The sequence below is a fragment of the Sus scrofa genome, chromosome 11 (genome assembly GCF_054392235.1).
Source record: "Sus scrofa isolate SSC_HxYL_T2T_F1_AM1 chromosome 11, Sscrofa_HxYL_maternal_Yorkshire_Landrace_v2.0, whole genome shotgun sequence".
Lineage (NCBI taxonomy): Eukaryota > Metazoa > Chordata > Mammalia > Artiodactyla > Suidae > Sus > Sus scrofa.
Window position 1 is genome coordinate 38,834,694 of NC_139393.1, and position 22,406 is coordinate 38,857,099.

The window sequence follows — 22,406 nt, forward strand, 5'->3', positions numbered from 1 at the left end:
TTGTTCCCCGAGCACAGTTTCCCTTTGCAGAGTGCAGCTCCTAGGAGCGCGTTTTGTGCCGTTTCGCAGCTAGGCCCTAGGTGGGTCCCTCCCTAGCTGGCTGTGGGTGGGTTGCCAGGGCCAGTGCACACAGGGCTTCTTCCTGCCAAATCAGCCTTCTCCGCGAAGGAGAACACGTTTGGAGTTGGTTTCAAGGTGCGGAGACCACCAACCAAGCAGCAGTGCCCACGGATCCAGAGGCAGCCCAGACCCTCCTTGGCCCTATGGGGAGCCTAGGGCTAGGTGAGAACTAGGCAAGCGCTGCGATCCTGAGCCAAGCCGCCTTGGGGCTGAGCTTTGTTCCCCGAGCTCAGTTTCCCTTTGCAGAGTGCAGCTCCTAGGAGCGCGTTTTGTGCCGTTTCGCAGCTAGGCCCTAGGTGGGTCCGTCCCTAGCTGGCTATGGGTGGGTTGCCAGGGCCAGTGCACACAGGGCTTCTTCCTGCCAAATCAGCCTTCTCCGCGAAGGAGAACACGTTTGGAGTTGGTTTCAAGGTGCGGAGACCACCAGCCAAGCAGCAGTCCCCACGGAGCCAGAGGCAGCCCAGACCCTCCTTGGCCCTATGGGGAGCCTAGGGCTAGGTGAGAACTAGGCAAGCGCTGCGATCCTGAGCCAAGCCGCCTTGGGGCTGAGGTTTGTTCCCCGAGCACAGTTTCCCTTTGCAGAGTGCAGCTCCTAGGAGCGCGTTTTGTGCCGTTTCGCAGCTAGGCCCTAGGTGGGTCCCTCCCTAGCTGGCTGTGGGTGGGTTGCCAGGGCCAGTGCACACAGGGCTTCTACCTGCCAAATCAGCCTTCTCCGCGAAGGAGAACACGTTTGGAGTTGGTTTCAAGGTGCGGAGACCACCAGCCAAGCAGCAGTGCCCACGGAGCCAGAGGCAGCCCAGACCCTCCTTGGCCCTATGGGGAGCCTAGGGCTAGGTGAGAACTAGGCAAGCGCTGCGATCCTGAGCCAAGCCGCCTTGGGGCTGAGCTTTGTTCCCCGAGCTCAGTTTCCCTTTGCAGAGTGCAGCTCCTAGGAGCGCGTTTTGTGCCGTTTCGCAGCTAGGCCCTAGGTGGGTCCGTCCCTAGCTGGCTATGGGTGGGTTGCCAGGGCCAGTGCACACAGGGCTTCTTCCTGCCAAATCAGCCTTCTCCGCGAAGGAGAACACGTTTGGAGTTGGTTTCAAGGTGCGGAGACCACCAGCCAAGCAGCAGTCCCCACGGAGCCAGAGGCAGCCCAGACCCTCCTTGGCCCTATGGGGAGCCTAGGGCTAGGTGAGAACTAGGCAAGCGCTGCGATCCTGAGCCAAGCCGCCTTGGGGCTGAGGTTTGTTCCCCGAGCACAGTTTCCCTTTGCAGAGTGCAGCTCCTAGGAGCGCGTTTTGTGCCGTTTCGCAGCTAGGCCCTAGGTGGGTCCCTCCCTAGCTGGCTGTGGGTGGGTTGCCAGGGCCAGTGCACACAGGGCTTCTACCTGCCAAATCAGCCTTCTCCGCGAAGGAGAACACGTTTGGAGTTGGTTTCAAGGTGCGGAGACCACCAGCCAAGCAGCAGTGCCCACGGAGCCAGAGGCAGCCCAGACCCTCCTTGGCCCTATGGGGAGCCTAGGGCTAGGTGAGAACTAGGCAAGCGCTGCGATCCTGAGCCAAGCCGCCTTGGGGCTGGGGTTTGTTCTCCGAGCACAGTTTCCCTTTGCAGAGTGCAGCTCCTAGGAGTGCGTTTTGTGCCGTTTCGCAGCTAGGCCCTAGGTGGGTCCGTCCCTAGCTGGCTATGGGTGGGTTGCCAGGGCCAGTGCACACAGGGCTTCTTCCTGCCAAATCAGCCTTCTCCGCGAAGGAGAACACGTTTGGAGTTGGTTTCAATGTGCGGAGACCACCAGCCAAGCAGCAGTGCCCACGGAGCCAGAGGCAGCCCAGACCCTCCTTGGCCCTATGGGGAGCCTAGGGCTAGGTGAGAACTAGGCAAGCGCTGCGATCCTGAGCCAAGCCGCCTTGGGGCTGAGGTTTGTTCCCCGAGCACAGTTTCCCTTTGCAGAGTGCAGCTCCTAGGAGCGCGTTTTGTGCCGTTTCGCAGCTAGGCCCTAGGTGGGTCCCTCCCTAGCTGGCTATGGGTGGGTTGCCAGGGCCAGTGCACACAGGGCTTCTTCCTGCCAAATCAGCCTTCTCCGCGATGGAGAACACGTTTGGAGTTGGTTTCACGGTGCGGAGACCACCAGCCAAGCAGCAGTGCCCACGGAGCCAGAGGCAGCCCAGACCCTCCTTGACCCTATGTGGAGCCTAGGGCTAGGTGAGAACTAGGCAAGCGCTGCGATCCTGAGCCAAGCCGCCTTGGGGCTGAGGTTTGTTCCCCGAGCACAGTTTCCCTTTGCAGAGTGCAGCTCCTAGGAGCGCGTTTTGTGCCGTTTCGCAGCTAGGCCCTAGGTGGGTCCCTCCCTAGCTGGCTATGGGTGGGTTGCCAGGGCCAGTGCACACAGGGCTTCTTCCTGCCAAATCAGCCTTCTCCGCGAAGGAGAACACGTTTGGAGTTGGTTTCAAGGTGCGGAGACCACCAACCAAGCAGCAGTGCCCACAGAGCCAGAGGCAGCCCAGACCCTCCTTGGCCCTATGGGGAGCCTAGGGCTAGGTGAGAACTAGGCAAGCGCTGCGATCCTGAGCCAAGCCGCCTTGGGGCTGAGCTTTGTTCCCCGAGCTCAGTTTCCCTTTGCAGAGTGCAGCTCCTAGGAGCGCGTTCTGTGCCGGTTCCCAGCTAGGCCCTAGGTGGGTCCCTCCCTAGCTGGCTATGGGTGGGTTGCCAGGGCCAGTGCACACAGGGCTTCTTCCTGCCAAATCAGCCTTCTCCGCGAAGGAGAACACGTTTGGAGTTGGTTTCACGGTGCGGAGACCACCAGCCAAGCAGCAGTGCCCACGGAGCCAGAGGCAGCCCAGACCCTCCTTGGCCCTATGGGGAGCCTAGGGCTAGGTGAGAACTAGGCAAGCGCTGCGATCCTGAGCCAAGCCGCCTTGGGGCTGAGCTTTGTTCCCCGAGCACAGTTTCCCTTTGCAGAGTGCAGCTCCTAGGAGCGCGTTTTGTGCCGTTTCGCAGCTAGGCCCTAGGTGGGTCCGTCCCTAGCTGGCTATGGGTGGGTTGCCAGGGCCAGTGCACACAGGGCTTCTTCCTGCCAAATCAGCCTTCTCCGCGAAGGAGAACACGTTTGGAGTTGGTTTCAAGGTGCGGAGACCACCAGCCAAGCAGCAGTGCCCACGGAGCCAGAGGCAGCCCAGACCCTCCTTGGCCCTATGGGGAGCCTAGGGCTAGGTGAGAACTAGGCAAGCGCTGCGATCCTGAGCCAAGCCGCCTTGGGGCTGAGCTTTGTTCCCCGAGCACAGTTTCCCTTTGCAGAGTGCAGCTCCTAGGAGCGCGTTTTGTGCCGTTTCGCAGCTAGGCCCTAGGTGGGTCCCTCCCTAGCTGGCTATGGGTGGGTTGCCAGGGCCAGTGCACACAGGGCTTCTTCCTGCCAAATCAGCCTTCTCCGCGAAGGAGAACACGTTTGGAGTTGGTTTCAAGGTGCGGAGACCACCAGCCAAGCAGCAGTGCCCACGGAGCCAGAGGCAGCCCAGACCCTCCTTGGCCCTATGGGGAGCCTAGGGCTAGGTGAGAACTAGGCAAGCGCTGCGATCCTGAGCCAAGCCGCTTGGGGCTGAGCTTTGTTCCCCGAGCACAGTTTCCCTTTGCAGAGTGCAGCTCCTAGGAGCGCGTTTTGTGCCGTTTCGCAGCTAGGCCCTAGGTGGGTCCCTCCCTAGCTGGCTATGGGTGGGTTGCCAGGGCCAATGCACACAGGGCTTCTACCTGCCAAATCAGCCTTCTCCGCGAAGGAGAACACGTTTGGAGTTGGTTTCAAGGTGCGGAGACCACCAGCCAAGCAGCAGTGCCCACGGAGCCAGAGGCAGCCCAGACCCTCCTTGGCCCTATGGGGAGCCTAGGGCTAGGTGAGAACTAGGCAAGCGCTGCGATCCTGAGCCAAGCCGCCTTGGGGCTGAGCTTTGTTCCCCGAGCTCAGTTTCCCTTTGCAGAGTGCAGCTCCTAGGAGCGCGTTCTGTGCCGTTTCGCAGCTAGGCCCTAGGTGGGTCCGTCCCTAGCTGGCTATGGGTGGGTTGCCAGGGCCAGTGCACACAGGGCTTCTTCCTGCCAAATCAGCCTTCTCCGCGAAGGAGAACACGTTTGGAGTTGGTTTCAAGGTGCGGAGACCACCAGCCAAGCAGCAGTGCCCACGGAGCCAGAGGCAGCCCAGACCCTCCTTGACCCTATGTGGAGCCTAGGGCTAGGTGAGAACTAGGCAAGCGCTGCGATCCTGAGCCAAGCCGCCTTGGGGCTGAGCTTTGTTCCCCGAGCTCAGTTTCCCTTTGCAGAGTGCAGCTCCTAGGAGCGCGTTTTGTGCCGTTTCGCAGCTAGGACCTAGGTGGGTCCCTCCCTAGCTGGCTGTGGGTGGGTTGCCAGGGCCAGTGCACACAGGGCTTCTTCCTGCCAAATCAGCCTTCTCCGCGAAGGAGAACACGTTTGGAGTTGGTTTCAAGCTGCGGAGACCACCAACCAAGCAGCAGTGCCCACGGAGCCAGAGGCAGCCCAGACCCTCCTTGACCCTATGGGGAGCCTAGGGCTAGGTGAGAACTAGGCAAGCGCTGCGATCCTGAGCCAAGCCGCCTTGGGGCTGAGCTTTGTTCCCCGAGCTCAGTTTCCCTTTGCAGAGTGCAGCTCCTAGGAGCGCGTTTTGTGCCATTTCGCAGCTAGGCCCTAGGTGGGTCCCTCCCTAGCTGGCTATGGGTGGGTTGCCAGGGCCAGTGCACACAGGGCTTCTTCCTGCCAAATCAGCCTTCTCCGCGAAGGAGAACACGTTTGGAGTTGGTTTCACGGTGCGGAGACCACCAGCCAAGCAGCAGTGCCCACGGAGCCAGAGGCAGCCCAGACCCTCCTTGGCCCTATGGGGAGCCTAGGGCTAGGTGAGAACTAGGCAAGCGCTGCGATCCTGAGCCAAGCCGCCTTGGGGCTGAGGTTTGTTCCCCGAGCACAGTTTCCCTTTGCAGAGTGCAGCTCCTAGGAGCGCGTTTTGTGCCGTTTCGCAGCTAGGCCCTAGGTGGGTCCGTCCCTAGCTGGCTATGGGTGGGTTGCCAGGGCCAGTGCACACAGGGCTTCTTCCTGCCAAATCAGCCTTCTCCGCGAAGGAGAACACGTTTGGAGTTGGTTTCAAGGTGCGGAGACCACCAGCCAAGCAGCAGTGCCCACGGAGCCAGAGGCAGCCCAGACCCTCCTTGGCCCTATGGGGAGCCTAGGGCTAGGTGAGAACTAGGCAAGCGCTGCGATCCTGAGCCAAGCCGCCTTGGGGCTGAGCTTTGTTCCCCGAGCACAGTTTCCCTTTGCAGAGTGCAGCTCCTAGGAGCGCGTTTTGTGCCGTTTCGCAGCTAGGCCCTAGGTGGGTCCCTCCCTAGCTGGCTGTGGGTGGGTTGCCAGGGCCAGTGCACACAGGGCTTCTACCTGCCAAATCAGCCTTCTCCGCGAAGGAGAACACGTTTGGAGTTGGTTTCAAGCTGCGGAGACCACCAACCAAGCAGCAGTGCCCACGGAGCCAGAGGCAGCCCAGACCCTCCTGGGCCCTATGGGGAGCCTAGGGCTAGGTGAGAACTAGGCAAGCGCTGCGATCCTGAGCCAAGCCGCCTTGGGGCTGAGGTTTGTTCCCCGAGCACAGTTTCCCTTTGCAGAGTGCAGCTCCTAGGAGCGCGTTTTGTGCCGTTTCGCAGCTAGGCCCTAGGTGGGTCCCTCCCTAGCTGGCTGTGGGTGGGTTGCCAGGGCCAGTGCACACAGGGCTTCTTCCTGCCAAATCAGCCTTCTCCGCGAAGGAGAACACGTTTGGAGTTGGTTTCAAGGTGCGGAGACCACCAACCAAGCAGCAGTGCCCACGGATCCAGAGGCAGCCCAGACCCTCCTTGGCCCTATGGGGAGCCTAGGGCTAGGTGAGAACTAGGCAAGCGCTGCGATCCTGAGCCAAGCCGCCTTGGGGCTGAGCTTTGTTCCCCGAGCTCAGTTTCCCTTTGCAGAGTGCAGCTCCTAGGAGCGCGTTTTGTGCCGTTTCGCAGCTAGGCCCTAGGTGGGTCCGTCCCTAGCTGGCTATGGGTGGGTTGCCAGGGCCAGTGCACACAGGGCTTCTTCCTGCCAAATCAGCCTTCTCCGCGAAGGAGAACACGTTTGGAGTTGGTTTCAAGGTGCGGAGACCACCAGCCAAGCAGCAGTGCCCACGGAGCCAGAGGCAGCCCAGACCCTCCTTGGCCCTATGGGGAGCCTAGGGCTAGGTGAGAACTAGGCAAGCGCTGCGATCCTGAGCCAAGCCGCCTTGGGGCTGAGCTTTGTTCCCCGAGCACAGTTTCCCTTTGCAGAGTGCAGCTCCTAGGAGCGCGTTTTGTGCCGTTTCGCAGCTAGGCCCTAGGTGGGTCCCTCCCTAGCTGGCTGTGGGTGGGTTGCCAGGGCCAGTGCACACAGGGCTTCTACCTGCCAAATCAGCCTTCTCCGCGAAGGAGAACACGTTTGGAGTTGGTTTCAAGCTGCGGAGACCACCAACCAAGCAGCAGTGCCCACGGAGCCAGAGGCAGCCCAGACCCTCCTTGGCCCTATGGGGAGCCTAGGGCTAGGTGAGAACTAGGCAAGCGCTGCGATCCTGAGCCAAGCCGCCTTGGGGCTGAGGTTTGTTCCCCGAGCACAGTTTCCCTTTGCAGAGTGCAGCTCCTAGGAGCGCGTTTTGTGCCGTTTCGCAGCTAGGCCCTAGGTGGGTCCCTCCCTAGCTGGCTGTGGGTGGGTTGCCAGGGCCAGTGCACACAGGGCTTCTACCTGCCAAATCAGCCTTCTCCGCGAAGGAGAACACGTTTGGAGTTGGTTTCAAGGTGCGGAGACCACCAACCAAGCAGCAGTGCCCACGGATCCAGAGGCAGCCCACACCCTCCTTGGCCCTATGGGGAGCCTAGGGCTAGGTGAGAACTAGGCAAGCGCTGCGATCCTGAGCCAAGCCGCTTTGGGGCTGAGCTTTGTTCCCCGAGCTCAGTTTCCCTTTGCAGAGTGCAGCTCCTAGGAGCGCGTTTTGTGCCGTTTCGCAGCTAGGCCCTAGGTGGGTCCGTCCCTAGCTGGCTATGGGTGGGTTGCCAGGGCCAGTGCACACAGGGCTTCTTCCTGCCAAATCAGCCTTCTCCGCGAAGGAGAACACGTTTGGAGTTGGTTTCAAGGTGCGGAGACCACCAGCCAAGCAGCAGTGCCCACGGAGCCAGAGGCAGCCCAGACCCTCCTTGGCCCTATGGGGAGCCTAGGGCTAGGTGAGAACTAGGCAAGCGCTGCGATCCTGAGCCAAGCCGCCTTGGGGCTGAGCTTTGTTCCCCGAGCACAGTTTCCCTTTGCAGAGTGCAGCTCCTAGGAGCGCGTTTTGTGCCGTTTCGCAGCTAGGCCCTAGGTGGGTCCCTCCCTAGCTGGCTGTGGGTGGGTTGCCAGGGCCAGTGCACACAGGGCTTCTACCTGCCAAATCAGCCTTCTCCGCGAAGGAGAACACGTTTGGAGTTGGTTTCAAGCTGCGGAGACCACCAACCAAGCAGCAGTGCCCACGGAGCCAGAGGCAGCCCAGACCCTCCTTGGCCCTATGGGGAGCCTAGGGCTAGGTGAGAACTAGGCAAGCGCTGCGATCCTGAGCCAAGCCGCCTTGGGGCTGAGCTTTGTTCCCCGAGCTCAGTTTCCCTTTGCAGAGTGCAGCTCCTAGGAGCGCGTTTTGTGCCGTTTCGCACCTAGGGGTGGGTCCGTCCCTAGCTGGCTATGGGTGGGTTGCCAGGGCCAGTGCACACAGGGCTTCTTCCTGCCAAATCAGCCTTCTCCGCGAAGGAGAACACGTTTGGAGTTGGTTTCAAGCTGCGGAGACCACCAGCCAAGCAGCAGTGCCCACGGAGCCAGAGGCAGCCCAGACCCTCCTTGGCCCTATGGGGAGCCTAGGGCTAGGTGAGAACTAGGCAAGCGCTGCGATCCTGAGCCAAGCCGCCTTGGGGCTGAGGTTTGTTCCCCGAGCACAGTTTCCCTTTGCAGAGTGCAGCTCCTAGGAGCGCGTTTTGTGCCGTTTCGCAGCTAGGCCCTAGGTGGGTCCCTCCCTAGCTGGCTATGGGTGGGTTGCCAGGGCCAGTGCACACAGGGCTTCTTCCTGCCAAATCAGCCTTCTCCGCGAAGGAGAACACGTTTGGAGTTGGTTTCACGGTGCGGAGACCACCAGCCAAGCAGCAGTGCCCACGGAGCCAGAGGCAGCCCAGACCCTCCTTGGCCCTATGGGGAGCCTAGGGCTAGGTGAGAACTAGGCAAGCGCTGCGATCCTGAGCCAAGCCGCCTTGGGGCTGAGCTTTGTTCCCCGAGCTCAGTTTCCCTTTGCAGAGTGCAGCTCCTAGGAGCGCGTTTTGTGCCGTTTCGCAGCTAGGCCCTAGGTGGGTCCCTCCCTAGCTGGCTATGGGTGGGTTGCCAGGGCCAGTGCACACAGGGCTTCTTCCTGCCAAATCAGCCTTCTCCGCGAAGGAGAACACGTTTGGAGTTGGTTTCAAGCTGCGGAGACCACCAACCAAGCAGCAGTGCCCACGGAGCCAGAGGCAGCCCAGACCCTCCTTGGCCCTATGGGGAGCCTAGGGCTAGGTGAGAACTAGGCAAGCGCTGCGATCCTGAGCCAAGCCGCCTTGGGGCTGAGCTTTGTTCCCCGAGCTCAGTTTCCCTTTGCAGAGTGCAGCTCCTAGGAGCGCGTTTTGTGCCGTTTCGCAGCTAGGCCCTAGGTGGGTCCCTCCCTAGCTGGCTATGGGTGGGTTGCCAGGGCCAGTGCACACAGGGCTTCTTCCTGCCAAATCAGCCTTCTCCGCGAAGGAGAACACGTTTGGAGTTGGTTTCACGGTACGGAGACCACCAGCCAAGCAGCAGTGCCCACGGAGCCAGAGGCAGCCCAGACCCTCCTTGGCCCTATGGGGAGCCTAGGGCTAGGTGAGAACTAGGCAAGCGCTGCGATCCTGAGCCAAGCCGCCTTGGGGCTGAGGTTTGTTCCCCGAGCACAGTTTCCCTTTGCAGAGTGCAGCTCCTAGGAGCGCGTTTTGTGCCGTTTCGCAGCTAGGCCCTAGGTGGGTCCGTCCCTAGCTGGCTATGGGTGGGTTGCCAGGGCCAGTGCACACAGGGCTTCTTCCTGCCAAATCAGCCTTCTCCGCGAAGGAGAACACGTTTGGAGTTGGTTTCAAGGTGCGGAGACCACCAGCCAAGCAGCAGTGCCCACGGAGCCAGAGGCAGCCCAGACCCTCCTTGGCCCTATGGGGAGCCTAGGGCTAGGTGAGAACTAGGCAAGCGCTGCGATCCTGAGCCAAGCCGCCTTGGGGCTGAGCTTTGTTCCCCGAGCACAGTTTCCCTTTGCAGAGTGCAGCTCCTAGGAGCGCGTTTTGTGCCGTTTCGCAGCTAGGCCCTAGGTGGGTCCCTCCCTAGCTGGCTGTGGGTGGGTTGCCAGGGCCAGTGCACACAGGGCTTCTACCTGCCAAATCAGCCTTCTCCGCGAAGGAGAACACGTTTGGAGTTGGTTTCAAGCTGCGGAGACCACCAACCAAGCAGCAGTGCCCACGGAGCCAGAGGCAGCCCAGACCCTCCTTGGCCCTATGGGGAGCCTAGGGCTAGGTGAGAACTAGGCAAGCGCTGCGATCCTGAGCCAAGCCGCCTTGGGGCTGAGCTTTGTTCCCCGAGCTCAGTTTCCCTTTGCAGAGTGCAGCTCCTAGGAGCGCGTTTTGTGCCGTTTCGCACCTAGGGGTGGGTCCGTCCCTAGCTGGCTATGGGTGGGTTGCCAGGGCCAGTGCACACAGGGCTTCTTCCTGCCAAATCAGCCTTCTCCGCGAAGGAGAACACGTTTGGAGTTGGTTTCAAGCTGCGGAGACCACCAGCCAAGCAGCAGTGCCCACGGAGCCAGAGGCAGCCCAGACCCTCCTTGGCCCTATGGGGAGCCTAGGGCTAGGTGAGAACTAGGCAAGCGCTGCGATCCTGAGCCAAGCCGCCTTGGGGCTGAGGTTTGTTCCCCGAGCACAGTTTCCCTTTGCAGAGTGCAGCTCCTAGGAGCGCGTTTTGTGCCGTTTCGCAGCTAGGCCCTAGGTGGGTCCCTCCCTAGCTGGCTATGGGTGGGTTGCCAGGGCCAGTGCACACAGGGCTTCTTCCTGCCAAATCAGCCTTCTCCGCGAAGGAGAACACGTTTGGAGTTGGTTTCACGGTGCGGAGACCACCAGCCAAGCAGCAGTGCCCACGGAGCCAGAGGCAGCCCAGACCCTCCTTGGCCCTATGGGGAGCCTAGGGCTAGGTGAGAACTAGGCAAGCGCTGCGATCCTGAGCCAAGCCGCCTTGGGGCTGAGCTTTGTTCCCCGAGCTCAGTTTCCCTTTGCAGAGTGCAGCTCCTAGGAGCGCGTTTTGTGCCGTTTCGCAGCTAGGCCCTAGGTGGGTCCCTCCCTAGCTGGCTATGGGTGGGTTGCCAGGGCCAGTGCACACAGGGCTTCTTCCTGCCAAATCAGCCTTCTCCGCGAAGGAGAACACGTTTGGAGTTGGTTTCAAGCTGCGGAGACCACCAACCAAGCAGCAGTGCCCACGGAGCCAGAGGCAGCCCAGACCCTCCTTGGCCCTATGGGGAGCCTAGGGCTAGGTGAGAACTAGGCAAGCGCTGCGATCCTGAGCCAAGCCGCCTTGGGGCTGAGCTTTGTTCCCCGAGCTCAGTTTCCCTTTGCAGAGTGCAGCTCCTAGGAGCGCGTTTTGTGCCGTTTCGCAGCTAGGCCCTAGGTGGGTCCCTCCCTAGCTGGCTATGGGTGGGTTGCCAGGGCCAGTGCACACAGGGCTTCTTCCTGCCAAATCAGCCTTCTCCGCGAAGGAGAACACGTTTGGAGTTGGTTTCACGGTACGGAGACCACCAGCCAAGCAGCAGTGCCCACGGAGCCAGAGGCAGCCCAGACCCTCCTTGGCCCTATGGGGAGCCTAGGGCTAGGTGAGAACTAGGCAAGCGCTGCGATCCTGAGCCAAGCCGCCTTGGGGCTGAGGTTTGTTCCCCGAGCACAGTTTCCCTTTGCAGAGTGCAGCTCCTAGGAGCGCGTTTTGTGCCGTTTCGCAGCTAGGTCCTAGGTGGGTCCCTCCCTAGCTGGCTATGGGTGGGTTGCCAGGGCCAGTGCACACAGGGCTTCTTCCTGCCAAATCAGCCTTCTCCGCGAAGGAGAACACGTTTGGAGTTGGTTTCAAGGTGCGGAGACCACCAGCCAAGCAGCAGTGCCCACGGAGCCAGAGGCAGCCCAGACCCTCCTTGGCCCTATGGGGAGCCTAGGGCTAGGTGAGAACTAGGCAAGCGCTGCGATCCTGAGCCAAGCCGCCTTGGGGCTGAGCTTTGTTCCCCGAGCACAGTTTCCCTTTGCAGAGTGCAGCTCCTAGGAGCGCGTTCTGTGCCGTTTCGCAGCTAGGCCCTAGGTGGGTCCGTCCCTAGCTGGCTATGGGTGGGTTGCCAGGGCCAGTGCACACAGGGCTTCTACCTGCCAAATCAGCCTTCTCCGCGAAGGAGAACACGTTTGGAGTTGGTTTCAAGCTGCGGAGACCACCAACCAAGCAGCAGTGCCCACGGATCCAGAGGCAGCCCAGACCCTCCTTGGCCCTATGGGGAGCCTAGGGCTAGGTGAGAACTAGGCAAGCGCTGCGATCCTGAGCCAAGCCGCCTTGGGGCTGAGGTTTGTTCCCCGAGCACAGTTTCCCTTTGCAGAGTGCAGCTCCTAGGAGCGCGTTTTGTGCCGTTTCGCAGCTAGGCCCTAGGTGGGTCCCTCCCTAGCTGGCTGTGGGTGGGTTGCCAGGGCCAGTGCACACAGGGCTTCTACCTGCCAAATCAGCCTTCTCCGCGAAGGAGAACACGTTTGGAGTTGGTTTCAAGCTGCGGAGACCACCAACCAAGCAGCAGTGCCCACGGAGCCAGAGGCAGCCCAGACCCTCCTTGGCCCTATGGGGAGCCTAGGGCTAGGTGAGAACTAGGCAAGCGCTGCGATCCTGAGCCAAGCCGCCTTGGGGCTGAGCTTTGTTCCCCGAGCTCAGTTTCCCTTTGCAGAGTGCAGCTCCTAGGAGCGCGTTTTGTGCCGTTTCGCAGCTAGGCCCTAGGTGGGTCCCTCCCTAGCTGGCTATGGGTGGGTTGCCAGGGCCAGTGCACACAGGGCTTCTTCCTGCCAAATCAGCCTTCTCCGCGAAGGAGAACACGTTTGGAGTTGGTTTCAAGCTGCGGAGACCACCAGCCAAGCAGCAGTGCCCACGGAGCCAGAGGCAGCCCAGACCCTCCTTGACCCTATGTGGAGCCTAGGGCTAGGTGAGAACTAGGCAAGCGCTGCGATCCTGAGCCAAGCCGCCTTGGGGCTGAGGTTTGTTCCCCGAGCACAGTTTCCCTTTGCAGAGTGCAGCTCCTAGGAGCGCGTTTTGTGCCGTTTCGCAGCTAGGCCCTAGGTGGGTCCCTCCCTAGCTGGCTATGGGTGGGTTGCCAGGGCCAGTGCACACAGGGCTTCTTCCTGCCAAATCAGCCTTCTCCGCGAAGGAGAATACGTTTGGAGTTGGTTTCAAGCTGCGGAGACCACCAACCAAGCAGCAGTGCCCACGGAGCCAGAGGCAGCCCAGACCCTCCTTGGCCCTATGGGGAGCCTAGGGCTAGGTGAGAACTAGGCAAGCGCTGCGATCCTGAGCCAAGCCGCCTTGGGGCTGAGCTTTGTTCCCCGAGCTCAGTTTCCCTTTGCAGAGTGCAGCTCCTAGGAGCGCGTTTTGTGCCCTTTCGCAGCTAGGCCCTAGGTGGGTCCCTCCCTAGCTGGCTATGGGTGGGTTGCCAGGGCCAGTGCACACAGGGCTTCTTCCTGCCAAATCAGCCTTCTCCGCGAAGGAGAACACGTTTGGAGTTGGTTTCAAGGTGCGGAGACCACCAGCCAAGCAGCAGTGCCCACGGAGCCAGAGGCAGCCCAGACCCTCCTTGGCCCTATGGGGAGCCTAGGGCTAGGTGAGAACTAGTCAAGCGCTGCGATCCTGAGCCAAGCCGCTTTGGGGCTGAGCTTTGTTCCCCGAGCTCAGTTTCCCTTTGCAGAGTGCAGCTCCTAGGAGCGCGTTTTGTGCCGTTTCGCAGCTAGGCCCTAGGTGGGTCCGTCCCTAGCTGGCTATGGGTGGGTTGCCAGGGCCAGTGCACACAGGGCTTCTTCCTGCCAAATCAGCCTTCTCCGCGAAGGAGAACACGTTTGGAGTTGGTTTCAAGGTGCGGAGACCACCAGCCAAGCAGCAGTGCCCACGGAGCCAGAGGCAGCCCAGACCCTCCTTGGCCCTATGGGGAGCCTAGGGCTAGGTGAGAACTAGGCAAGCGCTGCGATCCTGAGCCAAGCCGCCTTGGGGCTGAGCTTTGTTCCCCGAGCACAGTTTCCCTTTGCAGAGTGCAGCTCCTAGGAGCGCGTTTTGTGCCGTTTCGCAGCTAGGCCCTAGGTGGGTCCCTCCCTAGCTGGCTGTGGGTGGGTTGCCAGGGCCAGTGCACACAGGGCTTCTACCTGCCAAATCAGCCTTCTCCGCGAAGGAGAACACGTTTGGAGTTGGTTTCAAGCTGCGGAGACCACCAACCAAGCAGCAGTGCCCACGGAGCCAGAGGCAGCCCAGACCCTCCTTGGCCCTATGGGGAGCCTAGGGCTAGGTGAGAACTAGGCAAGCGCTGCGATCCTGAGCCAAGCCGCCTTGGGGCTGAGCTTTGTTCCCCGAGCTCAGTTTCCCTTTGCAGAGTGCAGCTCCTAGGAGCGCGTTTTGTGCCGTTTCGCACCTAGGGGTGGGTCCGTCCCTAGCTGGCTATGGGTGGGTTGCCAGGGCCAGTGCACACAGGGCTTCTTCCTGCCAAATCAGCCTTCTCCGCGAAGGAGAACACGTTTGGAGTTGGTTTCAAGCTGCGGAGACCACCAGCCAAGCAGCAGTGCCCACGGAGCCAGAGGCAGCCCAGACCCTCCTTGGCCCTATGGGGAGCCTAGGGCTAGGTGAGAACTAGGCAAGCGCTGCGATCCTGAGCCAAGCCGCCTTGGGGCTGAGGTTTGTTCCCCGAGCACAGTTTCCCTTTGCAGAGTGCAGCTCCTAGGAGCGCGTTTTGTGCCGTTTCGCAGCTAGGCCCTAGGTGGGTCCCTCCCTAGCTGGCTATGGGTGGGTTGCCAGGGCCAGTGCACACAGGGCTTCTTCCTGCCAAATCAGCCTTCTCCGCGAAGGAGAACACGTTTGGAGTTGGTTTCACGGTGCGGAGACCACCAGCCAAGCAGCAGTGCCCACGGAGCCAGAGGCAGCCCAGACCCTCCTTGGCCCTATGGGGAGCCTAGGGCTAGGTGAGAACTAGGCAAGCGCTGCGATCCTGAGCCAAGCCGCCTTGGGGCTGAGCTTTGTTCCCCGAGCTCAGTTTCCCTTTGCAGAGTGCAGCTCCTAGGAGCGCGTTTTGTGCCGTTTCGCAGCTAGGCCCTAGGTGGGTCCCTCCCTAGCTGGCTATGGGTGGGTTGCCAGGGCCAGTGCACACAGGGCTTCTTCCTGCCAAATCAGCCTTCTCCGCGAAGGAGAACACGTTTGGAGTTGGTTTCAAGCTGCGGAGACCACCAACCAAGCAGCAGTGCCCACGGAGCCAGAGGCAGCCCAGACCCTCCTTGGCCCTATGGGGAGCCTAGGGCTAGGTGAGAACTAGGCAAGCGCTGCGATCCTGAGCCAAGCCGCCTTGGGGCTGAGCTTTGTTCCCCGAGCTCAGTTTCCCTTTGCAGAGTGCAGCTCCTAGGAGCGCGTTTTGTGCCGTTTCGCAGCTAGGCCCTAGGTGGGTCCCTCCCTAGCTGGCTATGGGTGGGTTGCCAGGGCCAGTGCACACAGGGCTTCTTCCTGCCAAATCAGCCTTCTCCGCGAAGGAGAACACGTTTGGAGTTGGTTTCACGGTACGGAGACCACCAGCCAAGCAGCAGTGCCCACGGAGCCAGAGGCAGCCCAGACCCTCCTTGGCCCTATGGGGAGCCTAGGGCTAGGTGAGAACTAGGCAAGCGCTGCGATCCTGAGCCAAGCCGCCTTGGGGCTGAGGTTTGTTCCCCGAGCACAGTTTCCCTTTGCAGAGTGCAGCTCCTAGGAGCGCGTTTTGTGCCGTTTCGCAGCTAGGTCCTAGGTGGGTCCCTCCCTAGCTGGCTATGGGTGGGTTGCCAGGGCCAGTGCACACAGGGCTTCTTCCTGCCAAATCAGCCTTCTCCGCGAAGGAGAACACGTTTGGAGTTGGTTTCAAGGTGCGGAGACCACCAGCCAAGCAGCAGTGCCCACGGAGCCAGAGGCAGCCCAGACCCTCCTTGGCCCTATGGGGAGCCTAGGGCTAGGTGAGAACTAGGCAAGCGCTGCGATCCTGAGCCAAGCCGCCTTGGGGCTGAGCTTTGTTCCCCGAGCACAGTTTCCCTTTGCAGAGTGCAGCTCCTAGGAGCGCGTTCTGTGCCGTTTCGCAGCTAGGCCCTAGGTGGGTCCGTCCCTAGCTGGCTATGGGTGGGTTGCCAGGGCCAGTGCACACAGGGCTTCTACCTGCCAAATCAGCCTTCTCCGCGAAGGAGAACACGTTTGGAGTTGGTTTCAAGCTGCGGAGACCACCAACCAAGCAGCAGTGCCCACGGATCCAGAGGCAGCCCAGACCCTCCTTGGCCCTATGGGGAGCCTAGGGCTAGGTGAGAACTAGGCAAGCGCTGCGATCCTGAGCCAAGCCGCCTTGGGGCTGAGGTTTGTTCCCCGAGCACAGTTTCCCTTTGCAGAGTGCAGCTCCTAGGAGCGCGTTTTGTGCCGTTTCGCAGCTAGGCCCTAGGTGGGTCCCTCCCTAGCTGGCTGTGGGTGGGTTGCCAGGGCCAGTGCACACAGGGCTTCTACCTGCCAAATCAGCCTTCTCCGCGAAGGAGAACACGTTTGGAGTTGGTTTCAAGCTGCGGAGACCACCAACCAAGCAGCAGTGCCCACGGAGCCAGAGGCAGCCCAGACCCTCCTTGGCCCTATGGGGAGCCTAGGGCTAGGTGAGAACTAGGCAAGCGCTGCGATCCTGAGCCAAGCCGCCTTGGGGCTGAGCTTTGTTCCCCGAGCACAGTTTCCCTTTGCAGAGTGCAGCTCCTAGGAGCGCGTTTTGTGCCGTTTCGCAGCTAGGCCCTAGGTGGGTCCCTCCCTAGCTGGCTATGGGTGGGTTGCCAGGGCCAGTGCACACAGGGCTTCTTCCTGCCAAATCAGCCTTCTCCGCGAAGGAGAACACGTTTGGAGTTGGTTTCAAGCTGCGGAGACCACCAGCCAAGCAGCAGTGCCCACGGAGCCAGAGGCAGCCCAGACCCTCCTTGACCCTATGTGGAGCCTAGGGCTAGGTGAGAACTAGGCAAGCGCTGCGATCCTGAGCCAAGCCGCCTTGGGGCTGAGGTTTGTTCCCCGAGCACAGTTTCCCTTTGCAGAGTGCAGCTCCTAGGAGCGCGTTTTGTGCCGTTTCGCAGCTAGGCCCTAGGTGGGTCCCTCCCTAGCTGGCTATGGGTGGGTTGCCAGGGCCAGTGCACACAGGGCTTCTTCCTGCCAAATCAGCCTTCTCCGCGAAGGAGAATACGTTTGGAGTTGGTTTCAAGCTGCGGAGACCACCAACCAAGCAGCAGTGCCCACGGAGCCAGAGGCAGCCCAGACCCTCCTTGGCCCTATGGGGAGCCTAGGGCTAGGTGAGAACTAGGCAAGCGCTGCGATCCTGAGCCAAGCCGCCTTGGGGCTGAGCTTTGTTCCCCGAGCTCAGTTTCCCTTTGCAGAGTGCAGCTCCTAGGAGCGCGTTTTGTGCCCTTTCGCAGCTAGGCCCTAGGTGGGTCCCTCCCTAGCTGGCTATGGGTGGGTTGCCAGGGCCAGTGCACACAGGGCTTCTTCCTGCCAAATCAGCCTTCTCCGCGAAGGAGAACACGTTTGGAGTTGGTTTCACGGTGCGGAGACCACCATCCAAGCAGCAGTGCCCACGGAGCCAGAGGCAGCCCAGACCCTCCTTGGCCCTATGGGGAGCCTAGGGCTAGGTGAGAACTAGGCAAGCGCTGCGATCCTGAGCCAAGCCGCCTTGGGGCTGAGGTTTGTTCCCCAAGCAGAGTTTCCCTTTGCAGAGTGCAGCTCCTAGGAGCGCGTTTTGTGCCGTTTCGCAGCTAGGCCCTAGGTGGGTCCCTCCCTAGCTGGCTATGGGTGGGTTGCCAGGGCCAGTGCACACAGGGCTTCTACCTGCCAAATCAGCCTTCTCCGCGAAGGAGAACACGTTTGGAGTTGGTTTCAAGCTGCGGAGACCACCAACCAAGCAGCAGTGCCCACGGAGCCAGAGGCAGCCCAGACCCTCCTTGGCCCTATGGGGAGCCTAGGGCTAGGTGAGAACTAGGCAAGCGCTGCGATCCTGAGCCAAGCCGCCTTGGGGCTGAGCTTTGTTCCCCGAGCTCAGTTTCCCTTTGCAGAGTGCAGCTCCTAGGAGCGCGTTTTGTGCCGTTTCGCAGCTAGGCCCTAGGTGGGTCCCTCCCTAGCTGGCTATGGGTGGGTTGCCAGGGCCAGTGCACACAGGGCTTCTTCCTGCCAAATCAGCCTTCTCCGCGAAGGAGAACACGTTTGGAGTTGGTTTCACGGTGCGGAGACCACCAGCCAAGCAGCAGTGCCCACGGAGCCAGAGGCAGCCCAGACCCTCCTTGGCCCTATGGGGAGCCTAGGGCTAGGTGAGAACTAGGCAAGCGCTGCGATCCTGAGCCAAGCCGCCTTGGGGCTGAGCTTTGTTCCCCGAGCACAGTTTCCCTTTGCAGAGTGCAGCTCCTAGGAGCGCGTTTTGTGCCGTTTCGCAGCTAGGCCCTAGGTGGGTCCGTCCCTAGCTGGCTATGGGTGGGTTGCCAGGGCCAGTGCACACAGGGCTTCTTCCTGCCAAATCAGCCTTCTCCGCGAAGGAGAACACGTTTGGAGTTGGTTTCAAGCTGCGGAGACCACCAACCAAGCAGCAGTGCCCACGGAGCCAGAGGCAGCCCAGACCCTCCTTGGCCCTATGGGGAGCCTAGGGCTAGGTGAGAACTAGGCAAGCGCTGCGATCCTGAGCCAAGCCGCCTTGGGGCTGAGCTTTGTTCCCCGAGCTCAGTTTCCCTTTGCAGAGTGCAGCTCCTAGGAGCGCGTTCTGTGCCGTTTCGCAGCTAGGCCCTAGGTGGGTCCGTCCCTAGCTGGCTATGGGTGGGTTGCCAGGGCCAGTGCACACAGGGCTTCTTCCTGCCAAATCAGCCTTCTCCGCGAAGGAGAACACGTTTGGAGTTGGTTTCAAGGTGCGGAGACCACCAGCCAAGCAGCAGTGCCCACGGAGCCAGAGGCAGCCCAGACCCTCCTTGGCCCTATGGGGAGCCTAGGGCTAGGTGAGAACTAGGCAAGCGCTGCGATCCTGAGCCAAGCCGCCTTGGGGCTGAGGTTTGTTCCCCGAGCACAGTTTCCCTTTGCAGAGTGCAGCTCCTAGGAGCGCGTTTTGTGCCGTTTCGCAGCTAGGCCCTAGGTGGGTCCCTCCCTAGCTGGCTGTGGGTGGGTTGCCAGGGCCAGTGCACACAGGGCTTCTACCTGCCAAATCAGCCTTCTCCGCGAAGGAGAACACGTTTGGAGTTGGTTTCAAGGTGCGGAGACCACCAACCAAGCAGCAGTGCCCACGGAGCCAGAGGCAGCCCAGACCCTCCTTGGCCCTATGGGGAGCCTAGGGCTAGGTGAGAACTAGGCAAGCGCTGCGATCCTGAGCCAAGCCGCCTTGGGGCTGAGCTTTGTTCCCCGAGCTCAGTTTCCCTTTGCAGAGTGCAGCTCCTAGGAGCGCGTTTTGTGCCCTTTCGCAGCTAGGCCCTAGGTGGGTCCGTCCCTAGCTGGCTATGGGTGGGTTGCCAGGGCCAGTGCACACAGGGCTTCTTCCTGCCAAATCAGCCTTCTCCGCGAAGGAGAACACGTTTGGAGTTGGTTTCAAGGTGCGGAGACCACCAGCCAAGCAGCAGTGCCCACGGAGCCAGAGGCAGCCCAGACCCTCCTTGGCCCTATGGGGAGCCTAGGGCTAGGTGAGAACTAGGCAAGCGCTGCGATCCTGAGCCAAGCCGCCTTGGGGCTGAGGTTTATTCCCCGAGCACAGTTTCCCTTTGCAGAGTGCAGCTCCTAGGAGCGCGTTTTGTGCCGTTTCGCAGCTAGGCCCTAGGTTGGTCCCTCCCTAGCTGGCTGTGGGTGGGTTGCCAGGGCCAGTGCACACAGGGCTTCTACCTGCCAAATCAGCCTTCTCCGCGAAGGAGAACACGTTTGGAGTTGGTTTCAAGCTGCGGAGACCACCAACCAAGCAGCAGTGCCCACGGAGCCAGAGGCAGCCCAGACCCTCCTTGGCCCTATGGGGAGCCTAGGGCTAGGTGAGAACTAGGCAAGCGCTGCGATCCTGAGCCAAGCCGCCTTGGGGCTGAGCTTTGTTCCCCGAGCTCAGTTTCCCTTTGCAGAGTGCAGCTCCTAGGAGCGCGTTTTGTGCCGTTTCGCAGCTAGGCCCTAGGTGGGTCCGTCCCTAGCTGGCTATGGGTGGGTTGCCAGGGCCAGTGCACACAGGGCTTCTTCCTGCCAAATCAGCCTTCTCCGCGAAGGAGAACACGTTTGGAGTTGGTTTCAAGGTGCGGAGACCACCAGCCAAGCAGCAGTGCCCACGGAGCCAGAGGCAGCCCAGACCCTCCTTGACCCTATGTGGAGCCTAGGGCTAGGTGAGAACTAGGCAAGCGCTGCGATCCTGAGCCAAGCCGCCTTGGGGCTGAGGTTTGTTCCCCGAGCACAGTTTCCCTTTGCAGAGTGCAGCTCCTAGGAGCGCGTTTTGTGCCGTTTCGCAGCTAGGCCCTAGGTGGGTCCCTCCCTAGCTGGCTATGGGTGGGTTGCCAGGGCCAGTGCACACAGGGCTTCTTCCTGCCAAATCAGCCTTCTCCGCGAAGGAGAACACGTTTGGAGTTGGTTTCAAGCTGCGGAGACCACCAACCAAGCAGCAGTGCCCACGGAGCCAGAGGCAGCCCAGACCCTCCTTGGCCCTATGGGGAGCCTAGGGCTAGGTGAGAACTAGGCAAGCGCTGCGATCCTGAGCCAAGCCGCCTTGGGGCTGAGCTTTGTTCCCCGAGCTCAGTTTCCCTTTGCAGAGTGCAGCTCCTAGGAGCGCGTTTTGTGCCGTTTCGCAGCTAGGCCCTAGGTGGGTCCCTCCCTAGCTGGCTATGGGTGGGTTGCCAGGGCCAGTGCACACAGGGCTTCTTCCTGCCAAATCAGCCTTCTCCGCGAAGGAGAACACGTTTGGAGTTGGTTTCAAGCTGCGGAGACCACCAACCAAGCAGCAGTGCCCACGGAGCCAGAGGCAGCCCAGACCCTCCTGGGCCCTATGGGGAGCCTAGGGCTAGGTGAGAACTAGGCAAGCGCTGCGATCCTGAGCCAAGCCGCCTTGGGGCTGAGCTTTGTTCCCCGAGCTCAGTTTCCCTTTGCAGAGTGCAGCTCCTAGGAGCGCGTTTTGTGCCCTTTCGCAGCTAGGCCCTAGGTGGGTCCCTCCCTAGCTGGCTATGGGTGGGTTGCCAGGGCCAGTGCACACAGGGCTTCTTCCTGCCAAATCAGCCTTCTCCGCGAAGGAGAACACGTTTGGAGTTGGTTTCAAGCTGCGGAGACCACCAACCAAGCAGCAGTGCCCACGGAGCCAGAGGCAGCCCAGACCCTCCTTGGCCCTATGGGGAGCCTAGGGCTAGGTGAGAACTAGGCAAGCGCTGCGATCCTGAGCCAAGCCGCCTTGGGGCTGAGCTTTGTTCCCCGAGCTCAGTTTCCCTTTGCAGAGTGCAGCTCCTAGGAGCGCGTTTTGTGCCGTTTCGCAGATAGGCCCTAGGTGGGTCCGTCCCTAGCTGGCTATGGGTGGGTTGCCAGGGCCAGTGCACACAGGGCTTCTTCCTGCCAAATCAGCCTTCTCCGCGAAGGAGAACACGTTTGGAGTTGGTTTCACGGTGCGGAGACCACCAGCCAAGCAGCAGTGCCCACGGAGCCAGAGGCAGCCCAGACCCTCCTTGGCCCTATGGGGAGCCTAGGGCTAGGTGAGAACTAGGCAAGCGCTGCGATCCTGAGCCAAGCCGCCTTGGGGCTGAGCTTTGTTCCCCGAGCACAGTTTCCCTTTGCAGAGTGCAGCTCCTAGGAGCGCGTTTTGTGCCGTTTCGCAGCTAGGCCCTAGGTGGGTCCCTCCCTAGCTGGCTATGGGTGGGTTGCCAGGGCCAGTGCACACAGGGCTTCTTCCTGCCAAATCAGCCTTCTCCGCGAAGGAGAACACGTTTGGAGTTGGTTTCACGGTGCGGAGACCACCAGCCAAGCAGCAGTGCCCACGGAACCAGAGGCAGCCCAGACCCTCCTTGACCCTATGTGGAGCCTAGGGCTAGGTGAGAACTAGGCAAGCGCTGCGATCCTGAGCCAAGCCGCCTTGGGGCTGAGGTTTGTTCCCCGAGCACAGTTTCCCTTTGCAGAGTGCAGCTCCTAGGAGCGCGTTTTGTGCCGTTTCGCAGCTAGGCCCTAGGTGGGTCCCTCCCTAGCTGGCTATGGGTGGGTTGCCAGGGCCAGTGCACACAGGGCTTCTTCCTGCCAAATCAGCCTTCTCCGCGAAGGAGAACACGTTTGGAGTTGGTTTCAAGCTGCGGAGACCACCAACCAAGCAGCAGTGCCCACGGAGCCAGAGGCAGCCCAGACCCTCCTTGGCCCTATGGGGAGCCTAGGGCTAGGTGAGAACTAGGCAAGCGCTGCGATCCTGAGCCAAGCCGCCTTGGGGCTGAGCTTTGTTCCCCGAGCTCAGTTTCCCTTTGCAGAGTGCAGCTCCTAGGAGCGCGTTTTGTGCCGTTTCGCAGCTAGGCCCTAGGTGGGTCCCTCCCTAGCTGGCTATGGGTGGGTTGCCAGGGCCAGTGCACACAGGGCTTCTTCCTGCCAAATCAGCCTTCTCCGCGAAGGAGAACACGTTTGGAGTTGGTTTCAAGCTGCGGAGACCACCAACCAAGCAGCAGTGCCCACGGAGCCAGAGGCAGCCCAGACCCTCCTTGGCCCTATGGGGAGCCTAGGGCTAGGTGAGAACTAGGCAAGCGCTGCGATCCTGAGCCAAGCCGCCTTGGGGCTGAGCTTTGTTCCCCGAGCTCAGTTTCCCTTTGCAGAGTGCAGCTCCTAGGAGCGCGTTTTGTGCCGTTTCGCAGCTAGGCCCTAGGTGGGTCCCTCCCTAGCTGGCTATGGGTGGGTTGCCAGGGCCAGTGCACACAGGGCTTCTTCCTGCCAAATCAGCCTTCTCCGCGAAGGAGAACACGTTTGGAGTTGGTTTCACGGTGCGGAGACCACCAGCCAAGCAGCAGTGCCCACGGAGCCAGAGGCAGCCC